This window comes from Notolabrus celidotus, chromosome 12 (genome assembly GCF_009762535.1).
Source record: "Notolabrus celidotus isolate fNotCel1 chromosome 12, fNotCel1.pri, whole genome shotgun sequence".
Classification (NCBI taxonomy): Eukaryota; Metazoa; Chordata; class Actinopteri; order Labriformes; family Labridae; genus Notolabrus; species Notolabrus celidotus.
In genome coordinates this window covers 21,793,787-21,818,088 of record NC_048283.1, presented here as the reverse complement: position 1 = coordinate 21,818,088, position 24,302 = coordinate 21,793,787, and the positions used below count along the sequence as shown (strand labels likewise).

At 40.2% G+C, this 24,302-nt stretch overlaps 1 protein-coding gene across 5 annotated transcripts in view; it reads right to left on the bottom strand.

Moving 5' to 3' along the window:
• LOC117822586 (focal adhesion kinase 1-like) overlaps positions 1 to 24,098 on the bottom strand; it is a 79,354-nt gene extending 55,256 nt beyond the window's left edge. For 2 of the 5 annotated variants that reach the window (XM_034697403.1, XM_034697405.1), the window contains exons 1-2: positions 23,829 to 24,098; positions 12,652 to 12,678 (exon numbers count right to left, since the gene is read on the bottom strand). The gene's annotated coding sequence lies outside the window, so the exon portion shown is untranslated. The remainder of the gene's footprint in view (positions 1 to 12,651; positions 12,679 to 23,828) is intronic. The other 3 variants (XM_034697404.1, XM_034697406.1, XM_034697407.1) reach the window with 2 other exon arrangements.
• Positions 24,099 to 24,302: the final 204 nt, after the last annotated feature.

The window sequence follows — 24,302 nt, the reverse complement described above, 5'->3', positions numbered from 1 at the left end:
TGGTCTGATGCATACTGTGAAATTTTCCCGAATCAGTACAACATCCGGGTAGTTCTGGCATACTGTAGATTTTGCTCTTGTTCACATTCTGCATTCTACATACTGAATTTTGGCCAAATCAGTACGTACTGCTAGTATAGCAGGCAATTTCGAAAACAGCCAGCAGCAGACACTAAGCGTGGCTGTAAAATGTAAACACACACACCACGCTGCTGCGTCACAGAAGCACCGACATAATGGTCGAGACAGTGCCCGCTAATAGCAGCACCTTGTCTGCTGGTTAACACTACGGGCCATTTGTGGGAGAGGTGTGTCGTGGAGTGTTTACTTTTACTGTCTGCACCTGCAGCACAACAAATGTTGTGTTAATCATTGTTGTGTCAACTTGACGTTTCAAACCTGCTGTCAGAGAGCTTGATTATGAATAGTCGCTGAATAAATGCCAGTTATTATAGAATAGTATTTTGGCATGAAATGTCGAACCCTACTATATCCTGTGTCTATGGAGGGACATTGAGCTAGCTTTCCTTTATGGGGTCCTTGTTGCAGTTATATTTATGACATAGAAGCTTCACAATCCTCCTTATCTACATATTTTTTCTATTATCCTGTTGTCTGTATTGAAATCATCTTATTGAAATACCTGCTCTGTAGGTTAATAGGTAGATCAGATAGTTTGTCTAGATTAGCTGCTTGGTTTGGGTTCCTACATCATAGGTATAATCACTGTATTGGTTTGTTTTTCAACATGAAGTGCAATAAAACAATCCCTGAATTATTACTCATCTGTAAAGGAATTAAAAACAGAAAATAGTTAACTGCCAAAAATGCTTAGTGCACGTGACTATGTAACATATACATTACAGGCATCTCCACAACCCTACAGAACTCCATCAAACCACAAATCTAGCTTCAAGTTTTTGTACCTGGTTAAACTGTGATTATGATGAGACTACATTTCTTAGCTTAGCAGATGAAGTGGTGTAGTGAACACATCTGTTGGTTTGATGAACAGAGTTTAGTGTAAAATGGTTCTCAGGGCTTCAATACAACAGATTAGTAATGATGAGATTACAAATGTCTCTGTATAAAACTATAATCATCATCCAATTAAAGTGCTATGACTGTAGCTATGATACTCCTGGATTATCAGGTGATTTGTAACAATCCCTAAAGAGTCCTTTACTAATACCACTAAATCTATGGCAGTTACCTTACTAACAATTTGCCTGCTGACCCTGTGTCAGCGAAAACTACAACCATGATTCATTTCACTGTATAATTTGTAATTTTGTTCAATCTTTTCTTTTTACAAGTTGACACCTATGTCAGTATTGCTGAACTACATCCCACACTATACACAATGCATTTGTTTTGGTTTTTGAACAGTGTTTGAGGAGGTTAGCCCTGCATCGAAGGGGGGAGGATGGAACTCTTGTTTGCACTGACTGTATTGGCTGCAGATTTGCAACACACTATTCCACACTTTACACTCTTACTGTATAATGTCAAAGCCTCTGTGTGACTTGAATGGACGTCTTTTTTTCTGATTACTATGCAAATAAAAGATAAGGTATAAAATTATTGCCTGACTCATTATTCACATTAACTCAATATTATTTGCTGTGAATTAAATTGTAGACAGCTTGTGTTCTTCTTTAAAGAATGATGAATTCGAAAAATATCCATCATCAACATTTTAATTTACAACCATTAGATATCACATCAGTTTTATCAGGGTCTCCAACTCTCACACCCCTGGCATGTGACACGCTTTCATCGTCAGTCTCAGCCCAGTAAAAATCTCACGCAAAAACACTACACCATAAAAACTTTGTGGTATGCAAGGTCTATATCTCTGTGTTGGTCGGTCAGCTGCTTAAACAGGATTCCGATCTACCCTACTTGACTCTGGTTAACTTCTATAAGAGACAATGGTTGTGAGACTATTAAAAACAAACACAAAGGTCAGTTATTGTTGTGACACTTAAGGTGGCTAGATTGATACACTACGTAAACTTGTTCAGAGTAACGTGAAAGAAAATACTTAATATTTAAAGTGGCTGCCAAATGTTTGCCTTACAGTACCAGCACAATGAATTTGCTTTAGCTTAACTACAGTAGTAAAAACAAATAGCCTGCAAAGCATCCCTTATTTTAGCTAAGCTATCGCTGTTATCTCTACCTGAATGATTGGGACCCCTGACTGTCACAGGTTTGGGAGTTTAGTTTAACACCCCAGAAATGTTTGTTGATTTCAGTGTTTAATGTTTTCTTAGTCCTAATTTAAATTGGACTACTCAATTGTAAAAAAAAAAAAACCTCATGGAAAATAACATAAAATTTTACTAGAATGGGGGTGCTGGTGGCCCAGCGGTCTAAGCGCCCCACATACAAAGGCTGAAGTCCACGTCGCAGGGGTCGCCGGCTCGATTACCGGCCGGTCGACCATTTCCTGCATGTATTCCCTCACTCTGTACTCCTCACATTTTATGTCTCTCTTCAGCTGTCCTATCAAATAAAGGCAAGAAAAAGGCAAAAAAAACAAATATAAAATGACTCGAATGTAAGCTTCTTTCAGGGATTTGAATACTTTTTTTTGTTATTTATGTATCAATGATTTTGTGTTTTCTTTTTACACAACTTTTGTTTCCAGTCACATAAATATTCACCAGGGTGCAGGGAATTAGGTTTTAGATGCTCAAAAAATTGTGTGCCGATTTTTTTACCAGGCTGTAAACATGTTTAGTTCTGCTGTAAAGATTGGCTTTTTTGGATTTGTGCGTGTGTGGTTTCCAGTACTTCGGTAGCCAGCCTCAAGCGGATCCTCCATGAACTGCAGTTTTTAAAACTTCCGCATTGGATTCAATTCTCTCGGACAGAGGTTGCAACTTGGTTTAAATGAACCCAATATTTTGAGTATCAGGTTTGAAGGAAGTCCTGTTCTATTTTCCTTGACCCTGCCTCTCAAGCAGCGTGAGTACACCACTTTTCATCCTTATTTTAAACCCATGTGTGTTCAAAATAAGTGCACGTGATTAAATGCAAGAATATGTGATAAGGTCCATGTCATAAAAATCTCACTCCAGTCAGACACTCAAAGTTGGCAACCCTGGTTTTATATTAAGCAAAAACCAACTATGTCTGATTTTGAAACACAATGACCGTACTCAGTTTTTGATTTTAATCATGTCACGAGTGGATTCACAGATATTTATGTCTTTGAGACAAATCCAGTTTCATGTTAATCGTGTGACTGAAAATTGTCACATGTATAAACAACTTGCTACAAAACACATCATTTATTTGAAATGCAATATGCATGTGTAGGCTAGGCTGTACTATTGGGGTGAGTCAAAACTTTATTTTAAACTCTGTCAGGAGTGTACATATGCAGAAATACAATTACACAACACCTCATTTTTCTTGTTCTACCAGCTTCTCTCTTTAGTTCATATCCAGCCTTCATGCCTCCTCGTCTCAGAGGGGCACACTAAAAAATGTATTGGGGGCATTATTTTGACTGCAGCTCGTTTTTTAAAATAGAAGCAGTTGCACCAGAGGAGTTATAGAGTCACAGCCAGCCATCTGCTGCTACTGCACTCACTCAGTCAATAATCACATTACATATTTAGCACTGAAATGTTGTAGTACACAACATACACTGACATAAAAAACATGGTGACACAAAATGACACGTGTAACTTTAGCCTACATACCAACAGCTTGTAGAAATCCTATTACAGACAGTGTGTGCATGCAGCTACTTAAAGCTATAAATGCGGTTATATCACTCACAGAAACGCAGGATGAATTCCTGTTTTTCAAAGGAACTGTTGCTGAAATAGTGCCTGTATGCTAAAGCCAGTAGCATAACATAATGTACTACAGCTGCATCAAATATGTATTGTTGAAAGGTTCTGCTTTTATCAAAATGTGGGGAAGAAATTATGTTCGACTGTAGTTTCCGGTTAAATATCTGTATGCTGTAATATTCATACTGTGCCTGGGAAAAGGTTATAAAATACCATAGACTGTATAAAAAATGGACGTAGTATCTGTGACGTCACCCATCTGTTCCTTGACGCTGTTTTGAAGCCAATCGTCAGCGGTTGCCATATTGGAATTGATGAACACAACCAAACTTCATCTGAGCTAGTGTGAGGTAAAGAGGCAGGCTTTGAACCTTTTCACTAACAGCTACAGGGAGTCTGCCTGTCAATCAAGTCAGCCATGTCCTTATTTGGGAAAAACATGTATCTTCAAATATTGAGTTATACATTTCTTTACACCTGTAAAGTGTGTGCCGATTCAGAAATTAGCTATTCAAAACTAAACCATTTTTGAACCAGGCTGTAAACATGTTTATTGTTGCTGCAAAGATCGTCATTTTCTGAATGTATGTGGTTTCTGGTGTTTCTGCAGCCAGCCTCAAGCAGACGGTCGATGAACTGAACTTTTTAGCACTTCCTCATGGGCTTCATATTTTAAAGGTGACATATTACGCTCTTTTTCATCAAAATATATTGGTCTAAGAGGTCCCCAAAACATGTCTTTGAAGTTTATGCTCAAAAAAGCACTTTGAAATCAGATTTTGGCATGCCTGTAAACCCCTCTTTTTCAGCCCTGCTCAGAACAGGCTGTTTTATGTGTCTCTGCCTTCAAATGAGAATGAGCTCTCTGACCACGCCCCCTCAGGAAGTGGATGTGGCCTCGGCTCTCCAGCACGTTGATCTAATGTTTACATGTTGGCTGAATATACACGGCTGCTCACAGACCCACGTTACTTCAACCCTCTGAATCTGGTCCAGAATCTGATCCTGACAGAGAGGCGCCTGAACGATTGGTCACAGATTTAGTGTTTCTTGTTGTTTTATTTGTCAGTATGTCAACATGTGTCTTGGTACACAGCTACGAAAAAATGTAGCTATGTGGCTATGCTAACTAGCGCTAGCACTTTTCCATGAAAAATAAAAATCATCAACTAGATCTTCAAATCTGCAGACGTGGGGAGTAAACCCGACCTTTGTGTTTATTAAGACAGCCTACAACTAGCATGCTTCCCTCCTAAGCTCCTTGTTAGCACACGTGTGCAGGGAATGAAAAACGGAGGAGGGGTTGAGTTATATTTTATACAGTCTATGGGCTTAACGAGTTCCGAGCTCTGACTTCTGTCTGTTACAGACCGGATGTCGTTATGACGTATGAAAAACACAGAAAACTGAAACGGCTTGTTTCACACACATTTACAGAAAGGTGGAGAAATCAGAACAGGGGCAGAATGGATTTTTTTCATTTTCGGGGGGTTTGTAGACATGCCAGGGACACATATTTCAGGTAGAGAACCATTAAAAAGTCGACTTTGCATGATATGTCACCTTTAAGACCGGGAGTCGCCGCTTGTAAAATACTTAATAATTTTCTGAAACATGACTTTCACGTTGGCTGCCAATCAGCACTCCTCTATTGGGCATAATACTCGTGAATTAATACAGAATAACTAACAAACATAAGGAATGCTAGCCTGAAAAATACTAGCTACCTGACTCCACCATGCAAAACCAAATTTCAGGGCACAATATGCAGATCTTGCAGTGCATAAATTCCTCTTTTAAACCTTGCAGTACACAACACAGGACAAATGACACAATTTCTCACTGCACCAGTTTCTACTCAGCAGCAGAACTGCACTAAATCCCCACATGATGCATGTCTTCACACACCCCAATAGAAAAAAAAAGAAAGAGGAATCAAATCAACTAGGCCATGCAGGCAGCCAGGAGGGGAGCAGGCGGCTGCCAGGCCCACCAGCCCCACTCTCAGTGGGGGTCCAGTGAGTGACACTCAGCCTGTTAAACCACAGTGGGCATGAGTGGAGCTCTGTCCCGTCGCACCAGCAGTAGGACAGTTTATCTCCTCACCTCACTTGTATCTGGGTTACTGGGGTTAAGACAATCCTGGGGGAGCCTAGGTCTTTTTTTTCTCCATCCTTTTTTCTTAGCTGCTCATTCTGCACATTTATGCCATTTATCTTTTCCTTCCACTTTCACACCTTACATGCCTCACAAGTCTCCTGCATCCTTCTTTCTTTTTCCATTCTTTACTCCCTTCATCTGCGTCTCTTTTCTGCTCCTCTCTTCTTAATCTCCTCCTGCCACCCATCTTGCATGCTCACAGCCCTTTTAGTTCCTGCCTTCACATCTCCATTTGATCATCCCGTCCTATTGAACCATCTTCCCTTCCTTCCTCTTCTCATCTTTCTCTCATTCTCAAACAATTTCCTCTACCCCCTCTCTCCACAACACTACTAGGCTCTCTCCTCTTTCTTGCCAAGGATGCGTATTATCTATACCATGGGAGAGAGAAGCTGTAGAAGATCTAAACACATAAAAATAACTGTATACACATACTTAACTGTTAAACACTAGTTGAAATGTCCCTTCCATAACATCACAATGTTTCTGCATACAAAACAAAATGACCAAATAACCAACACAGTGTTATACACACATCTAATTACAGCTCAGTATAAGCCTGGCAAACAAACTGATAACAATTCACAACCACAGTTTTGCTGTTTTGCTGTTCAGACAAAAGGCTTAAACCCACAAGAACCATTTCATTTTGCAATGGCTTATGAAATCAAAAACTTAATCAAAGCCAATACCGACTGACAAGCGATCCCAGTGTTCATTTTTGTAATTTAGTCATTCATCTTCGGGCATAAACCTGCCGGGAAAATCCCAAAAAACTATAAGTCCTTTGTCTGAAAGTGATGAATAATGATTGAATAACAACAAATCAGAGGACGAAACAGAGATAACAGTGTTTACCATACCCTCCTCAGAGACCAGTCTGATGAACTAAATCTGTTTTTCCACTGTCTGATTTAGACTTTGTCATGCAGAAGACAAACATAGATTAGGTCATTTTTATTCAATCAGAGGAAATGTTTTAAAAAATTGTATCTTCAAGCAAAGTGTTTTGTAGAATAAAAAGATGATTTAAAGCAAATGAGAAGTAGAGGATAGAATGTTAATTAGGGATTTCCCGATCAGCTTTTTTGGCCCCCGATCCAGATCTGATTTTTTAAATATTGAATATTTGCCGATACCGAGTCCTGATCCGATACTTGTGTTTGCCTAGATAATATTTGAGCAAGAGGTAAGAGAGTTGAGCTGCACACTTTTTTTTCCTTGAAAAAAAACAATTTAAAAAATAACTAAAATATGTCTGATGTTTATTCCATTTAACTTAATCCAGCTAGCATTGGTTTAAAACTCATAATCTGTTTTACAAGGCCTGTTGTATGAGACCCAAGAATCTGGGGTGAATGCATTACAGCACGCTTAAATCCGAGGCTGCCCTGAACACAACTCTCACGAGACAGAGCGTGATTCACAATGTCAGCATCCGGCTGCAAGACGGAGCATGTAAATATTGGGAGTGACAGTGAGATGGAAACACGCCTGGTTGCATGCCCCTAGCTACGGAGTGGAATGCGGGTATACAGAACGGTAGCTGCCGCTAGTTTAGGAGCGACATGAGTTCTACATCAATGTCCCATTTATTATTTTCTCATTATGTATACACAGTTCAGCAGACTCAAAACGCTTGATTACACTCGCACCTTCAGCTTCAAATCGTGTTCAGTGACAATTGACTTAATGATCGGATAAGATAATCGGCTTAAATGCCGATCACCGATCAATTCAAAAACGTCCAGATTGGCGCCGATCCGATAGTTGAGATTAGGATGAGGAAAAAGGCACAGTGTCTTTAAGGAAAGCTTTCATAAAGAATTTTACAGGCCTCAGTGTAGCTGCAAATTCAAAATCCTGAGTTAAATTCAGTGCTGACATGAGAAACTTAATAAGCTAACAAACCTATTATTTGTTGGTACACACGTCTCCATTCAGCTGGTACATGCTTTGTTATTACTGATTTACTTCTAAGTACATACTTGGTAGGGGATGCTGCGCGTAGATGCAGGCCCCTTTGCTCCAGCACAGAGGGATGCAGCCGCTGCTCTCCATTTTTTTTGTAGAAGGGACTGTTCAGGGTCGAACCACCAGACCCAGACTAAACTGCAGGAATCCAAAAACAGCATAGAGCCTAAAACTAGTACTGGTCCATATTGGCTGCTCAAAAACTTGTAAAATTCTTGGTGTAAAATCCACAAAGCCAAGGAAAAGCAAATAGTGATATCCAAAAATGTTTTGATTAAGTGTTGCTGCAGGTGTAATTGGTTAAGCCGTGATCGTATCCATTGTGTGACTTTTATCCTCCTCACAAGACAGCAACAGGAAACATGATACAGAAAAATCAATCTGAGACAGGATCCCAGGGATGTAAGTAAGGCCGATAAAGCAAAGAGCCCAGTGAGAAGAAAAAGGAGAAAGTCAAATATCCTTTGTTCTGCGGGAATCTGATGACACAGCAAGTGTCCCCACAGGAAGTAGAGAATATACCAGACTGTTACTTTATCCTCCAGCATCCACTACACTCATCTGTCATCAGGGATTCAAGTCCAGATCATATAGACGCTCTGAAAGATTTCACCTTTAAATAACGCTGAAATGAAGGTCTGACTCAGCTTCTCACATCCACAGCGGACCAGCCAGCAGAACTACTTCAAGTCCAGTTGATGGAAGTCGGAGCTTCTTCAGCAATAAATAAAAAGTCTTAACACGGACAAAAAAAAATAGAAGTATTAGCTGGTGCAGTTTTCAAAGCACAAGACTGCATCACATTACTTCAGGGCTTGGGGTCCAAGTCTTAGAAATCAATCCGTCTAATACATGTTGCGACCTTTAACCTAGAAAAATACCTTTACCACAGTGCAATGTGATATGGTATGTATGATCTGTGTAAGGAAGCTCATTTGTTCTCCTTCTCTTGAGGAAGATAAAACCTATTGTAGGCTGAGAAGACTCATTCGCTCCAGGACACTTCAGGAGACCGGAGGGTTCCTAAAAGAGACATTGAAGCCTGGATCCTGCGGTTGGTGGACCATTAGGCTATCCTGCAGTCCAATAAATCCACACAAAATATTAAATTTTGGTCTTCAGTGCAGAGAGGCTAATCCAGTTAATCAATCCTTGATGGGAAATTCAAAGAAGGAAGCTTCCCTGCAGCCATAAATCTCAGGCGCATTATATGTCAAACATCCAGGTTAAAAAATAACTCAGACATCCCTTCCTGGCAACTTGAGGCTCCTTATGGTTAAATCAAAGCACAAAGGAGGTAGATTTGTTCAGTAAATCCACAATGTTGTCTAGATGAGGTGGCGAGGCGAATGAAAGGAAGAAAAAAAAAGAGATCTTTCATCAGTGACAAGAATGTAGGGCAAAGAGGGACGCCGAGAAACGGAGCATGGTGAGGGAGAGAGGTAGATGAAAGTGACCGACGCAGGAGGGGAAAAGGAGATGAAGATAAGAGAAAGAATACGAAATTTGGGTTGAATTAAAAAGAAATGAAATTTGGGTTGAATTAAAAAGAAATGATTAAAATGAGAGAGAGAGAAGAGAGGAAAATACAGCAGGATGATGAAAGAAAGACGAGAAACCCCGGAGAGAAGAGGAGCCTCGCATCGTCCCAAGGTTTCCCACAACGCTCTGAGCCCGCAGGAGTTAAGCAGGTCAGAGCAGGTGTCTGATGTCAGCCAGCGACATAAAGTGACAGAGACCTGAAGAGAGAGAGAGGTGGAGCCAACAAAAAGAAGAAAGGACACCAAAAGAAAAAGCCGGAACAAGAAAAGGCTGTAAGGTGAAAAAAAAAAATCTTGTGTCGTTTTGTTCAAGTCTGGCTTCTCAAAGCTTTCTTCTGGAGCGGCTGAAAAAGCAGCCAGATCACGACAGCACCCCTACACACACACACTGCCGCAGCCAAACACACACACACCCCACACACTGTATATCCAGCGCAATCCTTCAGCAATGGAATGAGTGCACCAAAGAGACTGTAGAATGAAAGAGTGTGCATGGAGAGGGGCTGTGAGAGAAGGAAGGGGATGGGAGGATAAAAAAGCGGGGTTGAAAAATTGTAATTGAGACTTGATGCAGTGCAAAGAAGCCAAGCTGAGTAAAAGGCACTAATAAGTATGCTAATAGGACCTCAGTCTCAATCAGAACTCTGACTTTATAAACAGGCACTCACATGAGCACACAAACCTTGCACACACACTCGAGGTATTATTACCAGGATTAGAGTTTAACATACATTCCACTCTGTGACCCTTTTCAACACAGTTTTTTTCGTCCTTATTTTCATTAAGCACCCTCCTTCTCCGTCTCCACTGCCCTCAGCAGGTCTCTGCTGCCCTCTGTCCTCACTCTGTGCTGCCTGTCTCTCTTCCTCTCATAACATATTTCACCTGTCCTGCAGCACGCCAGCTTCTTATTGGCAATAAAGCAGTCAGACATTCAATCTCTCTGATGTGCCAAAGGACAGGATGATCTTGAGAACTTCCTAGAAAAGCGTCTCGCTCCAAAACACTGAGAACATTTTCTACTGTGATCATAATTGCTACATCCACTTGAGGGTCTTTTAATGAGAATGCTACAACTTCTGTTTAGCAAAAGTTTTTTTTTATTACAAGAAAAGCTATAACAAGACAAAATTTTTCAATAATAATTTAGTCATGTATCCTTGTTTTATTAATTTATCAACACATTAATAAATCACATTAGATGCTCAAACAGTGTGTTTGCACATTGACACCTATAAAAAACTGTGCACATTTGAACATTACAACTACCTCTCTGATTATGTTTATTGTATATTTTACCTTTACGTTTTCCTTTCTTGAATTTATAAATATTTTTAAATGCTGTTAAGTTGATTTATTTTTACCTAGCATGTTTTTGTATTCTCATGTTAGAGTATATTCTGTGTATTTATTAATCCAGAGCTCTATCTATCTATCTATCTATCTATCTATCTATCTATCTATCTATCTATCTATCTGTCTGTCTGTCTGTCTGTCTGTCTGTCTGTCTGTCTGTCTGTCTGTCTGTCTGTCTGTCTGTCTGTCTGTCTGTCTGTCTGTCTGTCTGTCTGTCTGTCTGTCTGTCTGTCTGTATGTCTGTCTGTCTGTCTATCTATCTATTTATACACACATACACAAATCTCTCTCTATACATAAAATAGTTGCAAACAGTTACAGAGGATGAATGTTATGTTTAGTTTGCGCTCAACTACCAATAAGAACATGATCCTCATCAGCAGGCAAGAATAAGAACATTCCCCAGCACACTTGTTCACTTCACTTTATCTAGTCGGTGTCATTCACAGCATGCTGTTTTCTACGAAGGTTAGAAGTTACCATTTCATCATCGGTTTCAGTTTAACCTCCATTCACGTCTCCCAATACAGGCTTACTATTTATAGGGCTGTGAAATGTAAATTATGATTCTTTTCTTTTCAGGAATGACAGGTTCAAGCTCAGCTCCATATATATAAATATATATATGTATAACACACTCCTGGAAAACATAGGATCAACAGTTACCTAGCAACAGCCATGGAGAGAGACTGGAGCTAAGGGCTATAAAAAATGTCTTTAGCAACGAGATTATTCAGCTCTACCTCTATTCATGCTACAAAGCGGAAACAGCAGCAGTCTTCAAGTCTGTGCTAGACCAAGGAACAGCACACCGTCGCCTTGTGACAATTAAATAGAAGAATGAACCTCTCTTTATTATCATGGAAAGTCAAATTAGAGGGATATTTGACTTTTCATTACGTGCTTTACATTTTTTGTATTCATATATAATAATAATAATTTTATTTAAGTTACAAAGTGCTTTACATGGGCAGCAAAATAAAACAGGCAGATAATAATAACACACAAGTCAAGATAAAGAAATAAAACATATTTTAAAAGACATAAAATTCCCATAAAAGAACTCTAAAGGAATACCATTATTTTAAAATATATTTCTTAAGACGGTTAAAATAAAGTAAAATACATTTTTCGTAAAATCCGGGAAGGCTCTGCGATAAAAGTATGTTTTAAGAAGGGATTTAAAAGAGATCACTGACTCAGCAGACCTGATCTCCTCGGGCAGATGGTTCCAGAGTGTTGGACCCCTCACTGCGAACGCCCTGTCCCCTTTCGTTTTAATTTTTGTGTCAGGAATGCGCAGTAAACCTCTGCCCGAGGATCTCAGTGCACGCGTCGGCTCGTAGGGTATTAAAAGGTCTGCTATGTAGCTTGGAGAAAGTCCATGTAGAGCTTTAAAAGTAATCAGTAAAATCTTAAAATCAATTTTAAAAAATACAGGGAGCCAGTGCAAGGAAGCTAAAACCGGAGAGATGTGGTCAAATTTTTTGGTTCTGGTTAAACCCTGGCAGCTGAGTTCTGTACAGTCTGGAGACGATCAAGGGATTTGTTGTGCAGGCAGCTAAAAAGACTGTTACAGTAGTCCAGGCGTGAGGAGATAAAGACATGTAAAATTGCCTCTGTGTCTAATAATATACCTGGCATCAGATTGTGACAAGAAGTAGTGGTGGAAACCTTTTTGCTGCAATTTTCAAAACAAAACTTTATGTTGTTGTTGTTGTTGTGGTGGTGAATGTTTAACATTTTCGCATGCTTTTATAAGATAAAGTTTAGTTTCTACCAGAAGTTGACAGAATGGTTCTCACCAGCGTAGTGTGATATCCTGGAAATATCTGCAAAAGAGAAAGAAAGACGATTTTAATTGGATATATTCGTCTTTATGAAACAGTGTTAATGCATTGAATTACGGCATCAATGAGAGTCTCAGTGCTATGTGTGCATGATATGACATTACACTATAGCAGCTGTATGACTGCTATATGTTCAAAAATAAAAGAAAGTAGTGTATTGCTTCCTCACAGACAAGCCCCAGCACATCTCTGCATTAAATTGTCCATGCAACAGATACACTCACTTCAAGCATTAACCACTTGATTAGACATGGATTCGTTTTGCATCCATGAACAATTAATGTGGGCTGTTCTACTGCTATACCGTACTCTACTTCAAGTCTAACTCATGCCTCCACAAGAGAATGATGATGTAAAGAAAGTGCAGCTGTTCCACAAATTTAAAAAAAGGCATGTGGGGGAGAAAAGGTAGAGGAGTACACAATTGTATGAGGAGAGCAGGACTGAGCATAGGATGTCTCCACAAATAACACACACATCACACAGTCTAACCAGTTCACTCATTCATTCAGATTCATTGCAGTGCTTGCTAGGTTCATGTGATAGACAGGAGTCGATTTCTAATCACGCTAAGCATCCGTTGGTTCACATGTCAGCACTGACCCTTCACTGACTGTGCAGCAGCTCCAATGAATCAGGAGGATTTCATTTGAGCTACATACCAGACGGTCAGAGTGAGGCGACAATCATGACTTGGCAGGATAATGGATCTGCCGTGTATTGCTTCAACAACGTCACCCACTGGCCTCATTCAACTCCTCAAATGTGTCTCCTAACCACACCACTCCTAAATCTCATTTTATCACTCACCCCTCACTTCATTGTCATGTACAAAAAAGACCAAAATGAGCAATATGATGAAAATTACAACTCTCGGGAGCTCTATTGTTACATCTGTTACTAAGCAACAGTCACAAAGCAACACTCTGGTGCAAATAAGGATACCAATATATGTCAGATAAGAGCTGAGGACCAAATCGACATAACTTGTTTCTTCTGTGCAATATATGCAATATATCATTGTTATAGAAGGTTTAGAAGACATGAATGGACATTGCTTATTTTGTACAGGAAACAGTGGTGTACTCAGGCTGTTTGAGGGGCAGGGGTGAAAAAAAGGGCACATCCTTCCAAACCCCTGGTATTCACAGTTTATGATTATATTATATGTATTGATAAATTAAAATTTAGAGCGTCTAACACTTAATTCCCTGCATCGTGGTAAATACTTTTGTGAACAATTGTGTTGGAATTTGAATTATGAAAATGGAAAACACAAAACTATTGATATATTTCTATATTATTTATCATATTACATAATTAACATAACATAACGTAACATAATTAACTACAAGGGCAACAGAGGGCACTTTCTTTAACATCTATTTCTTTGGAGGGGCATCCAAAGAGCACTTTGTGCATTCAATCCAACAAAGAGAAACCCAGAAGACACATTTCTTTTACAATTAATTTACTGTACCATTCAGAGGGTATTTTTCCATGCCAAGTTCATGAGAGGGGCATTCAGAGGACACCTTTTTTTTTTACATTTGAGGGGCATCCAGAGGCCACTCCTTCATGCATTTTCCACTGAAAGGGGAACCAGAGAAGGTAATTATTGATGTTCTATCTACTACAGCGGAATCCAAGAGGGCATTTTAGCAGGGTTTCTTTTGCCCACACCACTGACAGGAAACAGTCTGACAGTGACACACAGTGACAATCCCTAAAACTATCTTTGAAATATAGATTGTATTTTTCATCTACCACTGCGCTCTCCTTTCAAGCTGTGAGCTGAAGTTGTACCATATAGAATTTTCAAGATGCTTTTGAGTGTGTGTATTAAAAATGATATACTTTATGTCTATTTATAAAGTTTAAGTAGCAGTGGTATTTCAAAGTAGCAATCTATGTGTATGCATTGGAACGAGTAATGTTTGAATTATGTTAGTTAAATAAAAACTATGTTTATTTGATTTTACAACCTGCAAGTTTATTATATTATAGTTATAGAAAATATGCCATAATGCAGCAACACTATCCATATCACAATACAGGGGTATAGTTCTACATTCAGTGATTCATTGTGATATTATAATCAAGGCAATTTATTAGGGATGTCCCGATCGGCTTTTTTGTCCCCTGATCCCAATCAGATTTTTTAATATGGTATACCTGCCAATACCGAGTTCCTATCCGATTGTTGTGTTTGCCTAGATTATAGTCGCACGAAAGGTAAGAGAGTTGAGCTGCACACTGCTTTTTTTCCTTAAACAACAAAAAGTAATTAAAAAAATAACTAAAATGTGTCTAATGTTTATACCATTTAACTTAATCCAGTTAGCGTTGTTGTAAAACTGATAATCTGTTTTACAAGCTCTGTTGTATGAGACCCACAAAACTGGTGTGCATGCATTACAGCACGCTTAAATCCAAGGCTGCTCTGAATGCAACTCTAACGCGACAGTGCATGATTCACAATGGCAACATCCGGCTGCGAGATGGAGAAAGTAAAAATTGGGAGTGACGGCGAGGTTGGAAACACGCCCGATTGCATGCCACTAGCTACGGAGTGGCACGCTGGTATAGAGAACGGCAGCTGCCACTAGATTATTGGCCCAACTGCTGATCGCCACTCAAAACTTTCCAGGTATACAGAAACACACCACCAGGTGCTGTTTTATGCAATCAGAACAGTGGGAACTCATTCATCACAGTCCCTGTGGTGATGCTTCATCCCCACACTTTATTTTGCATCACATGTAAATAAACAAACTCAAAGTATGCTGTTTTGTTTCCACCCCTTTGCAACAGGTGATGTTCAGAAACATTTGAAGTCTTGATTAAGTGTAAAAAAAAAAAAGATCATGGTTCAGGTGAAATTAATAAGTCAGCATGATATGGTGTCATATGACATTTGAAACCCAGTACACAGGGTGAAAGTCCTGAATTAGTTCCCTGATCGATCAACCCCTGTTCATAGGCGCTAGCAGGTAGTTGCTCTAAATGTGTATCATTAAGGACAGGCTCTCTCATAGGTTAAAGGGAAGCGTGTGTGTTAGTAAGACACAACAGAGAGAGTGGTTAAGCATTAGTGTTGTAGGACTTGTGAATTACAAAACAAACTTTAATTCATATGTAGAATAATAAGCTGTTTGAGTTACAGATTGGTGACATTTTGGTCACTTTGTCTCTACTTAATCATCTCCTGCTACTTCCCATTGTATTCACTAATCACATAATCCATGTGTTTTCTTGCAGGGCTGTGCTAATTACTTCAGTTACATTTAGGATGCTAACAATCAACATCAACAAAAGCATCACAACATCAGTCCTGGTAATACCCTCATGAACCATTTGAGGCATTGATGCATAGAGCTGTTTTGAGACAGGAATGGCAGTGCATTTTTGAAGAAGGCTTCAGCATGTACTGATATGTTTCCTGGTGTTAGAAATATGACTATGAATATTCAGCTGGAGTACTATTACCACTGAAAATTGTAGTCTTAGCCGTCTTTAGTAACTACAAGTACTGTTAATTCATGGGTTTCTATAATACCTTACAGGAATATAACTGTATACACAACAGTATTCATAAATATGTTGTAAAACAGAGCTGCTTTTACTAGTTTTAAACAAACCTCCAGGAACAGATATCCTCCGTGCCACCAGGAATGACCTCACTTTAAAGTCAACTTTAATCTTTCACATCCACAAATAACAATCCAAAACTAGAAGCTGTTATTAAAACAGTGCTGAAACATCTGTCTCTGAACTGCTTATAACATTTTTCACTCACATAAACACTCCTCTGAGCTTCTCCTCCTCCTACTCGATCACATTTCCCCCCCTCCTTTCGCTCGCTCTCACAGCCTCTTTCTTTCCCTCTCCCACTCAGAGTAGAAAACGATTGCCTCTGGCTGTAAAGCACAGAGGCTACGCTACAGTTGACACCACGCTAAGGGCATTGCACAACTCCATTCTCATCAAGAAAACAACAACAGCCTTTCGCAGTTCCTCGGCACTGATGTGCCTGTCAGAAGGGAGAACAACAGAGCAGAGCCTCAGCGCGCGCACAGAGCTACCTTACAGACTACAGTCACCAGAGTGGCAGCTTTAAAGAGCTGGCAGTCATTGTCAGGAGCTGCCATTAGAACATTGTTGTAGAATTGGGACTACAGCAGAAATAGTGAAGTAGCAAAGACAGGGAACAGTCTGATTTGCAGTAGCCCTCTTTTTCATCAGTCTTTATCTCTGTGGGCCAGCCAGACGCAGTGCAGAGGTCATTTGCTTGTGTACACACAATTAATTGAAGTTACACGCTCAATTTGCTGAGCAGTGTGTGAATCATGCTTAAACACAGTGTTTCCTGTGCTGTAAATTCAATTAACTATCATTATTATTTCACACTTGATAAAAATAACCATATGTTTGTGTAATGGTGATAATTTCTAAATCGATAATGATATTTTCTTGTTTAAAGAACAACAACTCAAATTGACACAGACATAAAACCCTAGTTTTGTGCTATTCACCTGGATTATATTGTGACTGTCTTGTACTGGTCTGTGCAATAACAGAAGAGATTCAAGATCAAACTGAAAGGTCTTCAAAGCAAGACTTTAGAGATCCAGGTTTGTCCCCAGATCATGACCCCCATATTTATTTTTTATTTCATCCCTTCTTAATTTTTTTAAGTAAATGTCAGTGCTCAGGTTGAGGTTGACCTTTTTATGCATCTGTAAGGTGACAGAACACACTGATGCAGCAATGAGTGACATTATTTGGAAGAAATCCATTTTCTTTGAACAGTTTTACAGGGTAGGACAACAGCATGCACAGTTAATTCTCCCTTTATGCCCCTTATTGTTGCTCTTCTTTGAGAGATTCACAGATTTATAGTGCCATCTTGTACATCTAAGATGTCTGTGCACAAACAAGCCTTTTTCTGCAAGCTGTCTTACAGCTCGACTTGAGAGTGCAGTGCACTGCAGCAAAGTTAATGCTTAAACGCTCACAAATTCATTGATCCACCACAAAGTCTGCAAGATCCAACAGAAGCTCCACATCACTGAACCCTCTCAGGAATGGGAGAGAAAGGGATTTTGGTATTTTACAACATTTTTGTGCAACTTTTTCCGAGGTAAGCTGTGTAGAACAAAAGATAACCGCTGTCAGAGATTTGTTGCAGTCATGTCTTGTTTTACTGCCAGACGGCCAAATTCTACCAGATCCGTGTCCGGTCCGTCTCTGATCCGCCACTGCTCCAGAGTTGATAGGTTACTGTTCTTGTCAATGTGTTAACTTACTGGGTCTACTCCTTTGCGTTGCGTCCAATAGGCAACCTCCGGTCTCAAACTATGAAGCCCATGGGGAAGTGTTATAAACTGCAATTCAACGAGAATCCGCTTGAGGCTGGCTGCAGAAACACCGGAAACCACATAGACACCAATTCAAAAAAGACGATCTTTGCAGCATTAATAAACATGTTTACAGCCTGGTTCAAAAAACAGCTTGGCTCTACATAGCAATTTCTCTATCAGCACACACTGTACGGGGGGTGAATTTTTTTCTAACATGACGGTTCAGAAAATATTAAGATTATGAGTTTTTGCACAAATAAGGACATGACTGACTTGACTCCTAGACGGGAACACATAGCTGTTTGCTAGGAGGCTCAAAACTCGCCTCTTTAAGTCACACTATGCCGGGTTGAGTTCCGCATTTCCAATATGGCTGCTGCCGACAATTGGCTTCAAAACAGCTCTCAGGAACAGATGGGTGACGTCACGGATACTACATCCATTATTTATACAGTCTATGGTTGCGATGGATAAATCTCAACAGAGCAGATCGAGCAGGACAGGAAGTCAGGCAATAAAATTAAAACATCCAGTTAATTTTCAAAATAAAACACCCTGTGTTATCACTAGATCTTTTTTTACTTAACTCCGACAACAAATCATGATGAGCAGAGCCAGGCCTGGAGTCAACAGGTCAACATGGACATATTTATTAATGCAGTAATTACCGTGGGAAGACCTCTGTCACATGACTCCAGCTGTCTGGCAGTCCGTGCTACGTTCTGAAAGCGCCACTGGTTGGTGTTGACCAAGCGGCAACCTCCGTCCGCGAGAATTGAAGCCAATGGGGGAGTATTAAAAAACACCTTTTCTTTAGTGTCTGCTTGAGGCTGGCTCCAGAAGTACCAGAAACCACATACAGACACAGAAAAAAAGGTCTTACAGCAGAAATAAACATGTAAATTTTTTCAATTACGAAGATATTAACATTACAAGTTTTCCATTATGAGAGGCACGGTGGACTTGATTGACAGGCGGGAACACTGTAGCTGTTGGCTAGGAGGCTCAAAGCTCGCCTCTTTACCTCACACTAACTCCAAAGCACTTAGGTTGAGTTCAGCATTTCCAATATGGCTCCCGCTGACGATTGGCTTCAAAATAGCGCTTCAGAAACAGATGGGTGACGTCACAGATACTGCGTCCATTATTTATACAGTCTATGTTATTGAGGGAAGAGAGAGCACGGAGCCGGACCACAGCGGATCGGAGACAGACCGGGCACAGATCTGGTGGAAGTCCTCGGAGAGTTGCACAGACTTGGATTTATATTAGTGTTTTCATTTTTATAAGTCTAGTGGAAACATTTTGTCATTCTCAAAATTAAAAAATTCAATAAAAATCTGCTTCACAAAAATAATATATTTTTTTTAGTTTTGAGACAATTCTGTAGTAAATAAAATATCCAGTATAGTCAAAGTTTAAGAGGCTTTTATTTAACATGGCAAACACTGATATTCATCAGCTAAGTATAATTAAGAATTGCCATTCAACTGTTGTATATGGATTTCAGACAGTCATTCCCATTTGTGTGATTTTGGATCTTTAGCTTAAAGAGTAAAAAACAGTGTCAGTAAGACAGTGTCATATATTCCATACAAGCTTATAGTAACTTCTAGAACTACCAGCACCTCATAGCTGATAAATATTGTAATATGTGAAATATAAGCTATTTCATAATGGCAGTCAAAGTCAGGGAGTGCTGACCACATGGAGTGAGCCAGCCAAACAAACCAGAGACCAATGAATGCAAATAGGGAACGACTGTTGATGACAAAACAAGTGCATGTGTTTCCAGTCCTACTCTCGCATGTCCAAACAAACAGTCTGCTGCTGTGCTGTTCCAAACAAATGACAACCATGGTTTAGACAAACTGGGACTCAACAGCTATACATGAAACATTATCTTATCATACCTATATAGGAGTTGTCTACGACTAATTGCTTCTGTACAATTATTCATGGACAGAAGCATTAGTAGTGAAAGTTGAACTGCATTTATAAAGCTTGAACACTCAGTTGGGGCATTTACTCAACAACAACACAGTCTTCTTTATTTCAGAATATGACACAACCTATCAGGTATCTCAGATTTAGCTATTGATGCAACAGTAGAAAACATGGCCTGAGGCACAGGATGGGTGTTGGAGGTGGAACTGTCCTGGAATTCAATAGAGCACAATGAAGTAACCACAAGACACAGCACAACTTAAAACCATAAGACGTTTACATCCTTAGTAGATCAGTATGGGTTTGAGTGTGTGCTTTATATAAACATAATACTTTCATCCATGAAGGTCTGAGAACCCTCTGTATTCAACTGCAAGCTAAAAAACATGTCAGTCTAAATTTACAAGCTTACTTAGCTCCTCAAAAGAATCAGCAGTAAGGGTTTTTTGCTTGTTTGTTTAATAATTGTTCATTCTTGAGGGGGTTGTTCATTTAAACATGTGTTTAGCACTGCGGAGAACAAAAGTGACATTTGAGAGCTGTGACTTGAGGCGGTTTAGCTGACATACATATGTTGTTTAACTCTTTGTGGGACAGGTTTGACTTGACATGGCTTGGCTTGTGAAATACCTCATAACCATGTGCAATATGGTAATTTATTCCATAACATATTTTATTATTATATTCATCTACTAAATGTGCACTCTGGATTAGGCTAATTTAACTTATTTAATGTCTTTAAAAGTACTTCTTTACCTTTCTTTGTACAGGTAGTATTTTTATTTAGAACTTTTGGACTTGTGTTTAGGTTTATATATTTATTGTCCTTACTGTCTGGTTGTGTCCTCACTGTCTTGTTGTGTCCTTACTGTCTCTTTGTGTCTTTATTGTCTTGTTGTGTCCTTACTGTCTCTTTGTGTCCTTACTGTCTTGTTGTGTCCTTACTGTCTTGTTGCGTCCTTATTGTCTTGTTGTGACCTTACTGTCTTGTTGCATCCTTATTGTCTTGTTGTGTCCTTACTGTCTTGTTGCGTCCTTATTGTCTTGTTGTGTCCTTACTGTCTTGTTATGTCCTTACTGTCTTGTTATGTCCTTACTGTCTTGTTGCGTCCTTATTGTCTTGTTGTGTCCTTACTGTCTCTTTGTGTCCTTACTGTCTTGTTATGTCCTTACTGTCTTGTTGTGTCCTTACTGTCTTGTTGTTAAGTATCAGTGTTCCATTCACTACGTCAAATTCCTTGTGTGTGCGAGCTCACTTGGCAATAAAGCTTTCTTGAATCTTGAATCTTGAGTCTTGAACCAAAGAGGTCAAGACGAGACGATAGTGACGCATTTGTGCCTTACAGCATTGAAGAACAGTAATATAAGCTTTAGGCTGATATATTTAAAGACTGCCTAGTTAATATGGCACCTATGAGGAAATTACAAATGATGCTCTTTGTCTTTGGATGTCTCTGCCTTTGGAATGTGACTGTATGAAAGCTGTAGTGTCAGTGACAGTAGAAACGTGTAGCTGCGGCAGTGGATGTGAACGTCTTTACAGGTTTGTTGGACTTTAAAACTGTTCGCCATTTCCTACACAAAAACAAAACATGGCAGTAAACAAGTGAAAAGGAGACTCCTCAATATGGAAATGACAGCCCACCTCTTCTCTATTCCATTAAGAACAACCGTGTGAGCAAAATCCATAAACATTAGGCCAAAGGATACAAACAATCACTGCATTAGTGCCAGTTTAGTCATTAGACAAATCTGTCGTGTCGTGAGAGGCAGCCAACCAGGTTTATCAAAAGGAACACAGAGCAGGCTGACACTGTATCAGAGCCTTCAGCGTCTTTGTTTGTGCTCCACACTCTACCTGTCTGTAAGGTTTTCACATGCAACTGCTTGCACAGCGGCGAGCAGCGCAAATTCCATTCCAGTCCTCAGCCTGCCAGACCCTCTCTACCTACCTGCCTACCAGCACTGAGCACACACACGCTCACCAGTCCAACCACAGCTAAATACACCTTTGAGCGATCACAATGACTTCACTTGTTCATCATACCTCCATTGGTGCAGCTCAGGAAATCCCAGAACTGCATGTTGGCTGTCGGCGCACAGAGGACTGAACCTCTGCTAAATCATAGATGCGTGTATGTGTTCCTGCTCTGTCTTCACTTCCTTGTTGTACTGTACGCTGTCACTTGAAGGAGGGGAAACACCCGCCCACTGATTGTATCGCGCTGACACACCTGAGGGCTGAGTTTAATTTCCCCAAAACCCTCCCTCCTTCAGCTGAGCTCTCGTTTCTAATCGCCGTCCCACTTGCGTTTCCCTTCGCTTCCCATCTTATCTCCCTCCGTCTGTCTTTCCTCTTTATCTGTTCCTGACTGAAAACAGACAGGTGTAAAGATCGATCCAACATCGTCAATGTTGCTTTCCCCATCCCTGCCTCTTCAGATTAGCGGAAGAAACAGGAGAGGAGGCAAAGAGAAGAGACAGGCAGAGGAGGAAGAAAGCCACTGGGGACTATAAGCTCTCCTGATGATCTCTTGAATGAATAAAAAGAGTGTTACAATGATTCTTTCAAATATGTTAAGTATGAATACACAGTCATTTGAAAGTTACATTTTTATCACACCTGTTTGAATAGATTGAAAAATTCTAGCGTGCATCTGCTGCAGATCTTTATACTAAAAAAGGCCACAAATCACAGCACTGAGCAGACATACAGTCTAGTAAAGATTAACCAGACGTTGAATGACATCTAAGCTGTCGGGTGTCAGCTTGTGGTCATCCATTATAAGGGAAGTGGCTTCAGGAAAATACAAGAAGTGAACATTTTTGAAGGAACGCTATGCTTTTAATATTACATCTTGAGTTTACTCAGGGCAAAGCAAACTGATCCCATCCTTGTCATGCTATTGGACTAGTTTTCATTAAGTATATGAATAATGTTTTGGTCCATAATATCTGAGAGGATACACTTTAAGGTCCTGACCCTGCAGTCTGGCTGCAGGGGGATGTATACAAGGTTGTGATGGGGGGCAACAGTCACATAAAGGCAGGAAACAAGATGGAAAGTGCGCAGGAAGGCAGAAATCTGTGTGAGTCATGACAGGGCAGCTTTGACTCCTAATCCCCATAAGGAGAACTGTCAAATCACATCCACAGGGCTGCTGCTGCTGCTGTTCACCAGGCTGCACAATACAGTTTATTCAGCGTTGAAAATGCAGGCTTTGCATCTAAAACATAAATCTGATCACAAAATGCATGCTTGCGGGTTGAGTTGCAGTCCTAAATCCACGTTATGTTTTAATATTAATACATTTCTCCCGGCCTAGCACAGCGATACGTGTGCACTATTGTGGTTGACAAGGCAGTAAGCAAGCCAAAACACTTGAGACACTGCACAGGTTAGGGAAGAGCTGCCCTTCTTTTGTTTCCAACCCTCTGCTTGGAACAATAAGCCTCAGTCTGAGCAGTAATCGGTGATCATGAAATCACATGTGTATGTTTGGCTGTAATGTTGTTGCCCTGTATGACAGAAATCTTCCTTGGCTTGGACCTTTGCACCTCAGCAGAGAAACAGAGAGGGGTGGATCGGCCACTGCACCACTGTCTGTCTGTGAGGAATACAAATGACTTCACGGTGACCAGTATTTCTTATCACTCACTCACAGATAATTCACTTTAAATCATAATACCAGCTACTGAAAACAACCCCACACGTATTCCCCTTTTCCCCATTGTCTGTATGTTACCCCCTTTAATGCTAAGCTAACTCGGCTAACGGTGGGCTCTTCCCTTTAATCCTCCCTCCGGAGGATCGATACTCACCGCTGTCGCCCCGGAGCCTGGTCGCAGCTACTCTTCGTGACCTGCCACCTTTTTCCCCCAAACAGTGAGTTGTAATTTGATGAATCTACCCGCTGATAACACAGCCGGTATGAGGGGCTGTATCCCTCCGTTATGATCCCTCTCCCAGTCTGTTTTTGTCCACAACAGCGCCGTGCCCGGTAGTCGGTGTCCACTGACGCTAACTGTTAGTTTCCAACATGGCTGCAGCTGGAGGGGCGCACTGACAGGAGGAGAGGGGTCCTACGAGTCCGGGTCTGAAGCAATGGCCCCCTAAAGTGTCCTTATGTAAGAATACTTACTCAGAATACATAACGAATGGTTTAAGGCAGGGGCGTCAAACTCAGTTCAGGGGCCACATACAGCCCAAGTTGATCTGAAGTGGGCTGGACCAGTAAAATCATAACATAATAACCTATAGATAACAAAAACTCTAATTTCCCCCCATTGTTTTAG